Here is a 15,457-nt window from a genome sequence, read left to right on the forward strand (position 1 = left end):
TATTTCAGGATATCATTGGTAACCAACAATAGAATTCATGATAACCAAGACTTAAACCAAAACTTACCTCACTGATCATCTTTTCATTCTTCCAGCTTTTGATTTTTCCATTAAAAGTAACGCCAAGAAGGGAAATCAAATCCTCACCTATAGGGAGCAAACCAATGGTGAAGACTGTACACCCAACCCTTTTCACATATCATCCGTGGGGAATTAAATCTATACCTATATGGAGCAAACCTATGGTGAAGATTATGACGGGCAAATTTTTCAGGTTCCAAGCCGGTTCCTTAGATGCTCAGTGATTACTAAGTTATAATTCAATATCGAACTGAAACCTTAATGTGAAAGCGAGATGTGACATGTGAAATCATGACTCAATCAATGTTTACATTTTCTAATTCTGGTTTAACAATTTAAACTTAACTGTAAAATCTAACAGATACTAAATCCAAGAGTCCTAAATTATCAACATCACATATCTTAATTCTGAATCAAAGATGGCAAAAACAAAAACACTTCGAGTTCACAAAAGTTTCCAGAAAAATTTTAAAAATTTTCACACATTTTGTTCATGACCACGAAAACACTGATTAGGCAACCTAATCTCCTACCCTTAACCTAAAATCTACGTTGTCCTCAATGTAAAGGAAATAAGCATGTTATGCACATGGGACAGTGAAAGTAAAAGAGGAGTGATGGAAAGATAGTACCTGGATGAAAGAATTACGAGGCTTTCCAAAGATATCAGAGCAGGTTAGCATAAGAGAGAAACCAACAAAAGAAAACTATTCTAAAATAATGTATAAAGCAAACTATCCTAGTCCTATGAAAGCGATTAAACCTACCTATACCTCCATCAGACTAGGAGATCAATCCTGGTAAACAGGAGCAGTCAGAGGCATGGACATGTCCTTTGAATCAAATTTCTCGACAAATAGTTTTAATTGATGTCCATTTACTTTAAACTCCTTGCCATTGTCGGGATCTCTTATCTCGATGGCCCCATGAGGATAAGCAGTAACCACAATGTAAGGGCCAATCTAACGAGATCGAAGCTTACCCGAAAAGAGATGTAGTCGAGAATCATACAAAAGGACTTTCTGATCTGGTGTGAATGATTTTCGCAGAATATGTTGATCATGAAACGCCTTAATCCTGTCCTTGTAAATTCTTGAGTTCTCGTATGCGTCATTCCGAATTTCTTCAAGTTCATTCAACTGCAGTTTGCATAACGAACCAACGTTGTCTAGATTGAAATTTAGATTTTTGATCGCCCAGTACGCTTTATGTTCCAACTCCATAGGCAAATGACAAGCCTTCCCATAGACAAGTCTAAAGGGAGACATTCCAATAGGGGTTTTAAATGCAGTACGGTACGCCCATAATGCATCGGTTAATCAGGTTGACCAATCCTTATGATTAGGGTTAACCGTTTTCTCTAGGATATGTTTGATCTCCCTATTGAAAATCTCAGCTTGTCCGCTTGTCTGTGGATGGTATGGGGTGCTCACCTTGTGAGAGATACTGTATTTCTTCATTAAGCTTTCGAATGGTTTATTACAAAAGTGTGAGCCCTCATCACTAATGATGGCTCGGGGTGTTCCGAACCGAGAAAGGATGTTCTCTTTTAAGAATTTAATGACTGTGCGGTGGTCTTTGTGTCGGCACTGAATCGCTTCGACCCATCTAGTGACATAGTCTACACCGAGCAAAATATACAAATTTCCAAAGGATTGGAGGAAAGGTCTCATAAAATCAATGCCCCAGCAATCAAATGCTTCTATAATAAGGATGAGATTCAAAGGCATCATATTTCGACGGGACAATGCTCCCAATTTCTGACAACACTCACAAGCCTTGCAAAACTCATGACTGTCCCTGAACATAGTGGACCAATAAAAGCCACACTGCAGAATCTTAGCCGTGGTCTTTTTAGAAGAAAAGTGACCACCACAGGCCTGTGAGTGGCAGAAGGAGATGATACTCTGATGCTCATTGTCTGACACACATCTCCTTAGGATCTGGTCTGTGCAATATTTAAATAAATATGGATCGTCCCAGAAAAAGTTGCATACCTTGGTAAAGAATTTCTTCTTATCTTGTGCAGTCCAATGTGTCGGTATGGAACCTATGACAAGATAATTAGCAATATCAGCGAACCAAGGTGAATGGGAGACTTTGAATAATTGTTCATCAGGGAACATGTCATTGATATGTGTCATTTTAAGGGAATCAGAGGGATTAAGGCGAGAAAGATGGTCAGCCACTACATTCTCTACTCCCTTTTTATCTTTTATTTCTAGGTCAAATTCCTGAAGTAGGAGGATCCATCTTATCAGGCGGGGCTTAACATCATTCTTAGACAGAAGATACTTGAGTGCCGCGTGATCAGTGTAAACAATGATCTTGGATCCGATCAAGTAAGACCGAAATTTGTCCAAAGTGAACACTACGGCCAAGAGTTCCTTTTCCATAGTCGAGTAGTTTACTTGGACAGGATTTAGAGTCTTACTCGCATAATGAATAACGTAAGGTTTCTTATCCTTTCTCTGACCTAGAACCACCCCAAGAGCATAATCAGACGCGTTGCACATAAGTTCAAAAGGAATGCCCCAGTCGGGTGGTTGTATGATGGGTGCACTAGTCAACATGCCCTTAAGCTTAGTGAAAGCTTCCTGACATGGCTCAATCCACTCGTATGGTGCATCCTTTTGAAGTAGATTACATAAAGGATGAGAGATGAGACTAAAGTCCTTTATGAATCTTCTGTAAAACCCAGCGTGTCCTAAGAAGGATCGCATGTCCCGTATGTTTTTGGGTAGAGGTAGGTTAGAGATAAGATCAATTTTTGCCTTATCCACCTCGATTCCTTTGGACGAGATAATATGTCCAAGGACAATTTCCTTATGAACCATGAAATGACACTTCTCCCAATTAAGTACCAAGTTCTTTTCTTCACATCTTTTCAGTACACATTTAAGACTCTCTAAGCACTTGCTGAAAGATGAACCGAAAATAGAGAAATCGTCCATGAAGACCTCTAGATATTTCCCCACCATGTCAGAAAAGATACTCATCATACATCGCTGAAAGGTGGCAGGGGCATTACATAATCCGAATGGCATCCTTCTGTAGGCAAAGGTGCCGTAAGGACATATAAATGTGGTCTTTTCCTGGTCCTCAGAGGCGATTTCAATCTGATTATAGCCCGAATACCCGTCAAGGAAACAGTAATAGGAATGACCAGCTAGCCTTTCCAAGATTTGATCAATGAAGGGCAAAGGAAAGTGGTCCTTCCTCGTGACAGTATTCAGCTTCCTGTAGTCAATGCACATTCTCCAACCAGTAGTAACTCTAGTTGGCACAAGTTCATTATTGGCATTGGCTACGATGGTGATCCCAGACTTCTTAGGAACCACCTGAGTTAGACTCACCTATTGACTATCGGATATGGGGTATATGATACCCACATCCAATAGTTTAAGAACTTCGGCCTTAACTACTTCCTTCATGTTTGGATTTAGTCTACATTGTGATTGCTAAGCGGTCTTCGCATTATCCTCAAGATATATGCGGTGAGTATAAATCGAGGGGTCGATTCCCTTGAGGTTCACTATCGTCCATCCAAGGGCTCCCATATGCTCAATGAGAGTAGATATGAGCAAAATCTCCTGTTCTTTCTCCAGATGGGCAGAGATCACCATTGGGTATGTCTCATCTTGACCTAAATATGTGTATTTCAAATCAGAGGGCAAAGGTTTTAGGTCAAACTTCGGTGGCTTGCGGTTAGACAGTAGAGGCACTACATCGATTTGTGGTAATTCTTCAAATTGTGGCCTCCACTGGTTAACTTCAAGTACCGATGCAGTATCAAGCAAGGTACATGTCTCCCTAATCATGTCATCATCAAAATCATGGGAGTGGGCCAGGCACGTCTCTAGAGGGTCAGAGGATAAGGTCAGAGGTGTTGTATCTTCCACGAAAGAGTCAATCATGTTAATGTCGTGAAAATCGTCATCATCCTCTAAGTTTCTGCCGTTATTAAAAAAATATTTGACTCCAATGTCATATTCCCAAAAGACATAGTCATGACATCATTCGTACAATTGATAATTGCATTTGAACTGGCAAGGAATGGGCGACCAAGAATGACGGGAATCTGAGTGCTCATGTTATTAATGGGTTCGGTGTCCAGGATAATAAAATATATAGGGTAGTAAAATCTATCAACTTGGACTAACACATCCTCAATTATCCCTCTTGGTATACGAGTAGAGTGATCAGCAAGTTGTAGTGTGGTTAGGGTGGGTTTTAATTCACCCAAACCTAACTGTTTATATACCGAGTAGGGAATCAGATTGACGCTCGCTCCTAAGTCAAGAAGTGCGTGATCAATTCGATAGTCCCCGATTACACATGATATGGTTGGGCTACCGGGATCTTTGAATTTCTGTGGCACGTCTTGCTTGAGGATGACACTCGCTTTCTCAGTCAAGAAGATCTTCTTTTAAATACTCTGCCGTCGTTTGGTCGTGCATAAGTCTTTCAAGAATTTAGCATATGAAGGTATCTATTTTACGACATCAAGTAAAGGAATGTTGACTTTCACTTGTTTCAACATTTCTAGGATATCCTGAGAGTTAGAGAGAGGTTTCGGTGCGACCAACCGTTGGGGAAATGGAGCAACTAGCTTTTCTAGAAGTTCCAGTTCTAATTTTTGTGAGGCATCACTAGATCCATCATTGTTGTCCTCTTCTGGTTCTTAAAGCTTTTCAGCCATAACCGAGATAGTTTTATCAATGATCTTACCACTACTAAGAGTGGTGATGGATTTAGCTTGTTCCATCTGATTTGAAGAGCTAGGGTCACTTATTTCATATTACGGTTTGGGATTGGGGAGAGGTTGAGAAGGAAACATCCCCATCCCTCCACTTGTTAATTGTGACTCTATCCTTTGAATAGACGACGCAAGCGTTCCTAATGCTGCGTGGATATCATGAAACGATTGTGCCAAATTTTGATTAAGTAGCTCTTATTCTCGAATATGTTTTTGAACTGGATCCTCTTGAGGTTTCCCTTGATTGAAGAAACCTTGAGGGGTAGCAGTTTGTCCATTTCTCCAACTAAAGTTTGGATGATTTTTCCAACCAGGATTGTACGTATTAGAGGTCGGTCCATTGAAAGGTCTTTGATAAGTATTTACGGCATTGGATTGTTCATTCAATACTTCTCGAAAGGCGGGTATTGTAGGACAATTTTCAGTTGTATGAATGTTGCAATCACAAATGCCGCAAACTCTTTTATTAACCTTATCATTTTTTCCTTCCGTGGCCTCAAATTTTCTTATGAGCGTAGTCACTTTATACTTGAGATCATCCTCTTCTTTCAAGAGATACAATCCACCTTTCTCCTTAGATTGAGTCGGCCTAGACGTGGTGTTCGATTTTGGGTAATAGTCCCATGATTGTGTTTTTTCAGCAAGACTAACGAGGTAATCTCATACCTCGTCGACATTTTTATTAATGAATTCTCCATTACACATTGTCTCGACTATTTGGTGCATGGAAGATGTTAGTCTATCATAGAAAAAATTTGTAATGCGCCATGTTTCAAAGCCATGTTGTGGGCATGAACTGACCAAATCCTTGAACCTTTCCTAACATTGGTAAAATGTTTCATTCTCCTTTTGGGTGAAGTTCATGATTGCTTTTCTAAGGGTAATCGTTTTATGATGTGGAAAAAATTTCTTTATAAATTCCCTCTGCATATCATTCCATGTACCAATGGATCCAGGACGCAATGAATGTAACCACGTCTTTGCCTTCTCCTTCAAGGAAAAAGGGAAGAGTTTCAGCCTGACTGTGTCCTCAGACACATTTTGAAAATATAAAGTGGCTATGATTTCATCAAACTCTTTCAAATGTAGATATGGTTCTTTAGATTCAAGCCTATGAAACTTAGGAAGGAGTTGGATAACCCCTGGCTTGATGTCCATATGTCCTGTATTTTCAGGAAAAATCATGCATGAGGGCGTACTCACCCCTGCTGGTTGTAAATAATCTCGTAAAGTATGAGGCGGGGGTGCTTGATGCACCTCATTCTCATCCTGAATGTCCTCCACCCTAGGTTGGGGTAGAAGAGGTTGGTTTTCAGCTATTACTTCAATTAACTTAGGAGATTTCAAGTGGTGTCTAGTCCTGTGAGGGATAGTCAACCCCTTAACCAATCCTCCTTCAGTCAAGAGATGTCGAGTGTTGTCACGGGACCACTTGGGCATGAAACACTCGCAGCCCTCAATCAAATTCGAAACCTAATCCTAAGAAAGAGAAAAAAAAAATCTAGAAAGAAAGAGACGGTTGGAAAGAAGTTACCAAATTGGAGTCCCTAAGTTAAAAAAACTACAAAAGAAAACAAAACAAGTCAGTTTCTAAAGAGAATGTCTAAAATTAGAAAAAATCCTTAAAAAGAAAGATAGAAGTAAACTATTTTCTAAAAGAAGAAATTCCTAAAAGAAAGTGAAAATTTCTAAAATAAATTAGGAAAGTCCTAAACTAGAAAGTAAGTTACTAAAAAAGATCTGAAAAATAGAAAGTAGAGAAAGAGCTTACCGAATTAGAAATTTCTATCTTAAAAGCCTACAAAATAGGAAAGTTAGTTTCTAAACAAAAAGTCTACAAGTAGAAAATTTCTAAAAATAAATTAGGAAACAAAGTTAGATTCTAAAAGAGTTATAATTAGAAACTTCCTTTAAAAAAAAACAAATCCTAATCTAGAAATAGCAAGGAAGAAATTAAGAAAGAAATTACCAATTTAGAAACCTATCTCAGAATCCTACAAAACGGGAAAGTTAGGTTAGTTTCTAAATAGGGAAAAACTTTCTAAAATAAATGAAAGCCTAGAAATAGAAAATTCCAAAAAATAAAAATAAAATAGAAAGTTATTTTTTTTAAAAAAACCTAGAATAAGAAAGTTTCTAAAACTAAAATCCTAATTCTAAAAATAGAAAAAATTCAAACCTAAAATTAAAAATCCTAATCCTAAAACTAGTTAATCCTAGAAAAACGTAACTGTCAATCCTCGGCAACGGCGCCAAAAACTTGTTCACTCCCCAAGTATAGGGTTGTGATGTAGTAATAAACTCGGTGAGACCAAGGTCGAATCCTAAGGGACTGAAACCTGTACGTAATCTGAAACTCACTAGAACTAGAACTAGATTAAGATGAAATCTAAATCGAATGATTTTGAGGAATAATAGTGAAATACTAATCTAAAACTTAAGGAATTCAGAGGAAGGAAACTAGGGATTCAGAGGATCCACTTGTAGAGATCAGAGAGATCTTATGCCTGCATCAACAACTCAACTGGACTTAGACTCCTATCTTCATCCAGTTGAAGGGTGTAACCATCAAAATGAACTTCTTTTGATGTAGTTTTCAAGAGATGAAAGGTATATGAATTAAAATGGATTCCATCACCAAACCATGCCCATGAAACAAAGTAAACAACAGAATTAAACTAATTACCAACCAATCAACATGCTATGAAGGTTAGGAGGGGTAACGTCATCCAACCATGCCCAGGAGACAATGGTGAACAACAGGGCTTCCTGACGTCATAAACATAAAAAGGCAAGGAGCATGCTCAAAGCTATCACAGACCCATTGTAATTTTAGTCACAACAGACCATTAAAAACTAAAAACATTCCCTTAGTAATCAAACTAATATCAAGTTCGGTTCACAAATTAAAATTAAATCAAAGGCATAAAGTAAAGTCTCCCATTACGCTACAAGCTTCACCTCTTAGCCCTAGGTAAGAGGTTTAGCCACACATAGACATAACGGGGCCTATCTCTTAGAAAAATAAAGCAGAAACAAAAGGGAAAGAAAACACGAACTCTACTCCCTTTCTCTCTCTATCCACGTTCAAGTCGAGCCCCAGATTGGATGCCCCTCCTTTCTCACTCTTTCTCCTTTTTATAGCTGAGAAGGTCAACTGGGAGTCGGTGCATGTGCGTAAATCCTCACTCAGCAACGTCTTGCGTACCACAGTAACAGAGCTTCTTTCGGATGAAGATCTCGTCCACCTTGGAGTTCGTCTCTACATTCAACGGGTCAGGTCTATGACAATTTTGTCCGGGCTTCCTGATGTACTGTGTGGATTGGAGAGATAGCTCGTCATGGTGGCCCACAGCCGCCCGCAAAACGCGGACAACTTCCGGTTTCCGCGAACAGAGCCACAAGAAACGGAAATTTTCATTTTCGTGGCTGAGGTCGGTGGAGTCCACTTAGCGACTTCACACCTCATCAGAGCCAGTCATTGGCTCTGTGGGATTGATTTAGCACATCATTCCAATTTTGAAGAGGATCTGAACTTTTGGTGGGCCACCATGTGAATCAACGTCCAGCGAAAGCTCCAACACTAGCGATCTTATCTGTATGCATGATTGTAAGGAAGGTAGGGGTTTTGGTTAGACTTCTTGTCTGGATGCAATGGACAGTCAAGATTGGCCATCCGATCACGATCAAGAAGGTTGTATGGCCCACGGCGATTGGACATCCGTTATGCACGTATGTGCGCATGGAGTTACGCTGGGATGCTCAGACGGCCCCTGATCATCTCTAGTGGAAGAGATCCACTCCGTCCAATAGACTCATGTTTAAAAGTCGTTCAACCATGGGCATTTTTGTATTAAATTCGGTGTGACCCACCGAGTTTTCAGTAAACCATCTGAATTGCGTTTGCACGGTGAAAAATCGATCATGCTGCTCTCTTCAAATGCGCTCTCCTAGGTCTGCATTATTTGGGCTGTTGAAGTCTACTAAACGGTCCAGATTGTCCTGAAGACCTCAAATGGTGGCCCACTACAAGATCACAACCGTCCGTTTCCTTGAAACAGAGCCTTCTCTGTTGCATGCAATAAATTGCGGTCAAATAGCGTTTGACCGCTCGTGTTAGTTCAGTGCACAGCGCGTGCACAGTCGACTGTGCACTCTTGGCATGCAAAGTGGGTCCCGCATTGATGTATATATGAAATCTGATCCGTCCATCTGTTGTCCCATCTCAGTTAAGGGATTGAGAACAAAAGTGAAGCATATTCAGATGTTAGATGGGCCGCAAATCGATGATTTCTGGGCTGATCTCTCTATTGGGCTACTTCCACTAGGATCCAATGGGTCACATTTTATGTGTATGGTTCATTTATGGTCCTCAGGTCATGTATTCGAGTTGAACAAATGGTGGAAGCCCTGTGATCTTGCATTTTTTACCAATTTCAAGCCACTTGAGCTTCAGTTTCTCGATTTTCTTGAATCTCTGGCATGCAAATCTGTCGATCTTGATCTCCTGGGGTCCGTCCCTTGCCTTGGTGAATTCAGACTGTCAAATCCATGCTTTTAGTATCCTTTTTCAGTCCAAGTTCCTAAATACACCTTGCATCACAAACACGATTAAATTGAGCCAGTTAAATAGTACCATGTTCGTAAATCCAGGCAATTACTGCGGTCTAATATGCAATATTTGACCCTCAACATGCATCCAAGCGCTCACATATGCCTGGAGCGGCAGAGGACCCACCGCCAAATCCTTCATCTCCCTCTACTTTGCCCTCGTCTTCACCTTCATTTTCATCATCGCTCTTGTCACCCCCATCACTTTCCTTTTCTTCTTCACCAGCATCCCCATATTTGTCAATGCGGGCTTGCCGCTGCTTGGGGCCTATTCCCATCTTATTCAATATGCCATCGCCCAGTAGTTGAGTCGATATCGAGTTCCCATCCGATCCACCTACTCCATATTGTTGAGCCAACCGTTAAACTAGACGACTAAATGGGAGGCATGAACTCTTCCTTGTAGACCTCACGGCTCGCACAATCTAGTGGAGTACTATGCTGCGGAGGCACACGTCTGTTCCTTGTCCTACCTAATATAGGCACTCTACCATATAGCGGGAGCACTCAGAGCGGTTCAATAGCCTCAAATACACATTTTAGGTGCAGATGCGGTGAAACACTCGGTATTCTGGCCTAAGGTTGGTCGAGCTCAGACCGACCTCTTACTTCCCCCGCTTCTAGTGGGCAACCCGTCCACATAAAAAGCGGGTCCTCTCCTTACGGGCTTGACTCGCATCCAACTCATTCTCGTCGATTATCACCTCCCCTAGTGGCACTCCCAGTACGCTGGCAATGACCTCCACCCCAATTGGGAACCTCTTGCCTCCCACTACTAGATCAAAGCCTAATGGCTTGAATTGAGGGTTTCTAATCCACAAGTAGAAGGCCCTAGCTTAACCTTCATCTGCCTAGGAGTCTTCATAGAATATTGGACCTCATTCCTTCTGCATAAGCCAACTGAGTAGGGCGTACTTATTAAACAGATGCTCCTCCACGGAGGCTTCGAAGGCGATACTGCGAACGTGAAAATTTTCCCTATCCTCAACGGATGGTCGGGACGTTTGGGCCGCAGGAGCCCCTTGGGAGTCGTTCTTGCGCTTGGATCGGACTTCCGCTACTTCCTTTCCCTTCGGATCGGCCTTTTGCTTGCTTCGCCTCTCTCAGCTCGGCCCCAGCTTGGCGGTTGCCGATCTTTTCTTCCCCATAAGTGAAAGAATCACCGGGATGGAGAAAAAGGTGGCGATGGTAGTTAGAAATGCCATTTCTTTGGCAAAGAGAGGGATGGTTATTGAGAGTGACTAAATAGGGAAATGGGTTTAGGGTTGGTTTTGTGATAGGAGCTTGAGATGAGTTTGGGTGAGAATGTTTGAGAAAGGTATTGGTTTGTTAAAGGGGTTTTAGGGAAATGAGGATGGAATGGTTTTGGGAGTTTGTTTTAGGAATGGGCTTTGAATGGTCTTGGAATGGGGAAGAATGGGTTGAATGTGGATTTGAAGGAATGAATTTGGAGATGGATTGAAGATATGAGCTTTGAGAAAGGTTTTGAGATGGGTTCTATGAGGAATGGAGTTGGAGAATGGTAATTGAGATGGGGGTTTGAAGAAATGGGTAAGAAGGGTTTTGGGAAGTGGAATTCGAAAATGAGGAAGAAGAGAGTGAAAGGATTGTGGTTTTGGTGAATGGGTCTAGAAGGAAATATGGGTGATGAGAGGGATTTGGGGAATGAGTTGAGAGTAAATAGGTGGAAACAAACAAAAAGAAATGAGTTTTGAAAAAGAGGAGAAGGTGGTTAAGAGGATTGGGTTCTCGAATGGGTTTTGGGGAGGGAGGCTTATGAATGGGTTTTGAAAGTGAGAATGAAGTGGTTCTTGAAAATGAGAACGGGAGGAATGAGAATGGGTTCTTAAGACAAAGAGTTTGGGAATGAGGAAGAAGAGATGGAGATGTGGAAGGGGTGATAATGGGTTGTGATGAAGGAGAGATGAGGGATTTGAGATTTTGGAAAAGGGAGAGGCTTTTCTTAATTTTTGGGAGTAGTAGAGAGGGAGGAAATGAGAGGAAATAGGGCTATTGAGCCTCTATTTGTAAGGAAGGTGGGGCCCATACGAGTACAAGGTGCACATAGAGAGAGAGCACGAATTTGGCCTAGGCGTGGCCACGCCGGCACGCTGGAGCTTCGGCGTGGGCAGTGGTCGTGGGCACGCCGGTGGGCGTGGGCAGTGGACTGGGGCTGGGCGTGGGCATGCCAGCACGCTGGACTCTTGGGCGTGGCCATGCCGGTGCCCTGTTTGGGTACCGTTGTCTTTTGACTTTTCGGGTGCCAGTAAGGCCCCCCGAGACATGCCATATATGAATTTGGGGTAGGAGAAGCTGATCTACGAAATGGGCCTAGTGGTTTCATGAGGTTTCTCTCGGTTTGTTGCCAAAATCCCAGTTTTCCCCCATTCCATTAATTTTGGTAAAATCTCATTCACCCCTAAGTCCCTATCCTCAAGCGGGTCGGAACTATTAAATTTGGCCTGAAACTAGCTCATTCATATGCGGATGTTGACTTCAACCTTCAAATCCTTTGATTCCCTGCTCGTTCCTATCGATGGGTTGAGGTCCTGCCCGACTTCCCGATTCATTTCTTCGCGTCCATGCTTTCTCTCACCACCCAATCTTAATTCCTAGTAAGTCTCTACCATTCGTCTAAGATTGCCGATTTAAAACTCGGGATGGCTCCTAGCATCCTAAGTCCCTATTGCATTATCTAATACGTATCTTCTTAAGTCAGTGGACGCGTTAGCCAACTCATGACCCATGCCCAGTTACCTCCAAACAATGCTCTGATACCAACTTGTAACGCCCTAAAAATTGGGGGTCGGGTATATACTCGACTCCCGAGTTCCCGGGGTCACTTATGACCAGTTTTCATTGATATGCGGTTAATTCAGTCTAAATGTGCATTCTAAAATTTCCTGGAACATGAGCAAAAGCACACAAGTCTACTGAAATGAAAGGGGGTCAAATATACATACATATACATGTCCAAAAGAATTAAGGGGGTCGCACATGGCGTCACCTAACAAAATTGCAAAAGAATAATATGTCCAAAAGAATAGAGCTGAGCCTACTGCTCAGCAATCCGTCGGCCCATTTATTGATCCGACGAGGTCCCACTCATCAGCTGGAAATAGGAGATCTCGTCCTCCTCATCGAGACTCGCATCGCCAGACTCCTCTTGCTCCTCGTCACCTACGACTAAGGAAGAGTCTGGTTGGTGTTTTAAAATAGCGTCCCAGAGTGGGAGTGAGTGATTAACTCAGTGGGGGCTATTAATCTCAAGTTATAACAGGCATCAATTTTAATAGGAACTTAATGAAAAACAGTCAATCATAACACCTAGCTAATCTTGTTAATGTGCATGCATGATAAATGATATGATGCGTGCCCTCTCCACAATGCTCCCACGAGTGACTCCATCTAACAATTACGTATGACAACACTCCCTCAGAGTGACCTCGACTGCCGAGTCACCACCCTAGCTAGTGCGATGCAATGCGATGATATTAGTCGAGTTCTTAGTTAAGTCTGTTCATCTAGCAGGTTGGGGAATCTGAAACACCCCATGTATCAATGCCCATAGCTGGTTGCAAGGCCAAGACCTCCCAACGTGTGAGGTCTAGACCCCGCGGTCCTTGACCCATCGGCTTCATCATCCCTGACTTCAAGCACATGAGGAGTGACAAGAGAAAGGGATCGCTCGTGGTCACTACAGGGAGGCACGGTACTCCAGCGTAGGCCGACAGCTCAGACACAGTGTCCTATTCCACCATGCCCAGCTCACGAGGCTATGGACCAGTGGTAATCAGTTATTGGTGGGCCGCTTACGGTTGTAGGATGTTTCAGGTTCCATACATGTATGAGCAAGCAGGGTTAACAAATAAGGTTGGTTAGGCAGTAGGCTAGACCGCACGTGTCAGGCGAGCGTGAGATGAGTGACATCGGGCACAAGGGACCCATGTAGTCGAATTACAGCCACCCGAACACACCCACCCAATCTCACGGGTCTAGCCATAGCATAGTCCTACCGATGGGACTACTGTCTCTCATCCTGTTCCTGACTAACCCGATAGTGCATTGGTGATCCCTAACATACCACTATCAAAGTTACCACCTAGCATATCAACATCATGTTCTCAGGCATCTCAAGCATATGAATCAAATGTTTTTAACAAGTAAGCTATCGTTATCGTGAAACATGTGCATGTGAGTTGTGTGGGTCTATGAGGAAGTTAAGCACTTCCTCCATATTACGAAATCATATGCACAAGAGAAATGACATCATACATACTATGAGGCACAATACATGGAAAAATCAAGCAAGGCATAATCATGTAATCATGCATACACAAATCATGTGAGAGGCAAGAACGACATCAAGAGAGAGTCAAACATGCAAATTCATACAATTTCATCAAACATACGCTTCCTAGGGTTTTCTCTAGAATTTTAAATATTGCATCCAAACAATCAAAATCATTAAGATCGTACTAAAATTGGTGCTAGGCCACCTAAGAACAATAGTCAACACCTATGGGTCGTTGGAGACTTGGAGAGCGACCTAGGAATGAGGGCTTCAGGTCAAACGGCGGGAATATCTAAAACAAGTTCTTGCATGTGAGAAATACATACAAATCCTTTATCAATATATGGACTTTAAGGAAAAGAGGGTGAAGGATCTTACCTAGATGTCCCACGGACGATTGTTGAGGTTGTGGTGGTGAGTTCCCCTTGGAGAAGGGATAGAGAGTTGAAAGGGTCGATTCCCTTGGGCCCCACCTTGATCTAGGGTCCACCTTAGCTCTCTTCCACTCTCCCTTTCTCCTCTTTACTCTCTCTTAACTCCCTTGGCAATGGTAGTTGTGGTGGGGGTTATGAGATGAGGGTTAGGGATTTATTTCCTAGACTTGGGCCCTTTGGCCTTAAGTTTCCTCAAATTCCCAAAATAGGCTACTAAGACTCACTATTGGTGTTGGAGTGGCCCTAACACTCCTTTGGCCACCAAATTTATTGGGTAGGTGTCTTATGTACCGATTAGGGCCCGTGTAAAATTTGGAGACAAACGGATGAACAGATATAGGGTTTGAGTATGCGATCCCGACCTTTAAATGGGCCTGTGAGGTCCATTTTAGTGATTGGAGTGGTTCTGGTGGCCCTCTGGCCATGAAACTTATAAGATAGATACTTTATGGCCCGATGAAGGGCCATGCAAAATTTAGAGACGATAGGATATGGGGTTTGGTCGTACGGGTCTGATTTATGATCAACAATCACCGTTCCTCGATCGGGTTCCAGAGTTCGTGGATGGGTGTAGGAAAATTTATTAGGCCTCCACTGGAAATGTGGAAGAGATCTGACAGCTGGATAGCCTGGTATCACGGTTTCATTTACGAGCGCCAGATTCCGGTCTTGGCATTGGTGGGGTGCATTTAGTTAGTATCAGATCCCACTTCTGGGTGCCACTGGGTCCGTGGTCTACGATGGTCTACAAGCCCAGTGAGCTCTATGGTTCCCTAGATTTTTAGATTTTTCTGACCTTCCCGCGTTGCGGTATAACCCGCACAGGCTGTTACTAAGTGTAAACGGCCATTCGGCTTGTCGGCCTACACTTGGTCTTGCCATGACCCGTCTGGTCCACTCAATTTGGCTAATCCTTGATAAATTTTTCGTGTGGTACCCTACCACAAGTGGTTTAAACGATGGGTCCTGCGGCAATTCCTACGTGGACGCCTCAGGACACTGTACTAGTTAGACGGGACGTTACAACTATTCACTCCCACTCTGAGATGGTGTTTTAAAATACCAACTAAACCCTTTACTAGATGCAGGTGAGGCAGAGCTTGACAAGCCGAGCGAGGTGAGCAAGGATAGGAAGAGGAGCTTCCTTGCTTCCAGACTTTCGGCGAATCCGTTTAGTTTGAGTTTTGGCTATCGCGGGGTTTGGACCAGGGCCCTAGTCACTATGGGTCATGTATGGGTGGGACTAGTTCCCTATTTAGATGATTTTGGATTGGTGGT

General features: G+C 42.6%; 1 protein-coding gene and 1 non-coding gene across 2 annotated transcripts in view; both read left to right on the forward strand.

Moving 5' to 3' along the window:
* The window catches only part of LOC131255905 (disease resistance protein RPM1-like), a 119,558-nt gene that overhangs the window by 78,633 nt on the left and 25,468 nt on the right, over positions 1-15,457 (forward strand). The window lies entirely within an intron of this gene.
* On the forward strand, positions 5,616-5,722 carry LOC131257137 (small nucleolar RNA R71). The gene has a single exon (XR_009177153.1). It is a non-coding gene; the product is annotated as a small nucleolar RNA R71 (small nucleolar RNA).

Source organism: Magnolia sinica, chromosome 9, assembly GCF_029962835.1.
Source record: "Magnolia sinica isolate HGM2019 chromosome 9, MsV1, whole genome shotgun sequence".
Classification (NCBI taxonomy): Eukaryota; Viridiplantae; Streptophyta; class Magnoliopsida; order Magnoliales; family Magnoliaceae; genus Magnolia; species Magnolia sinica.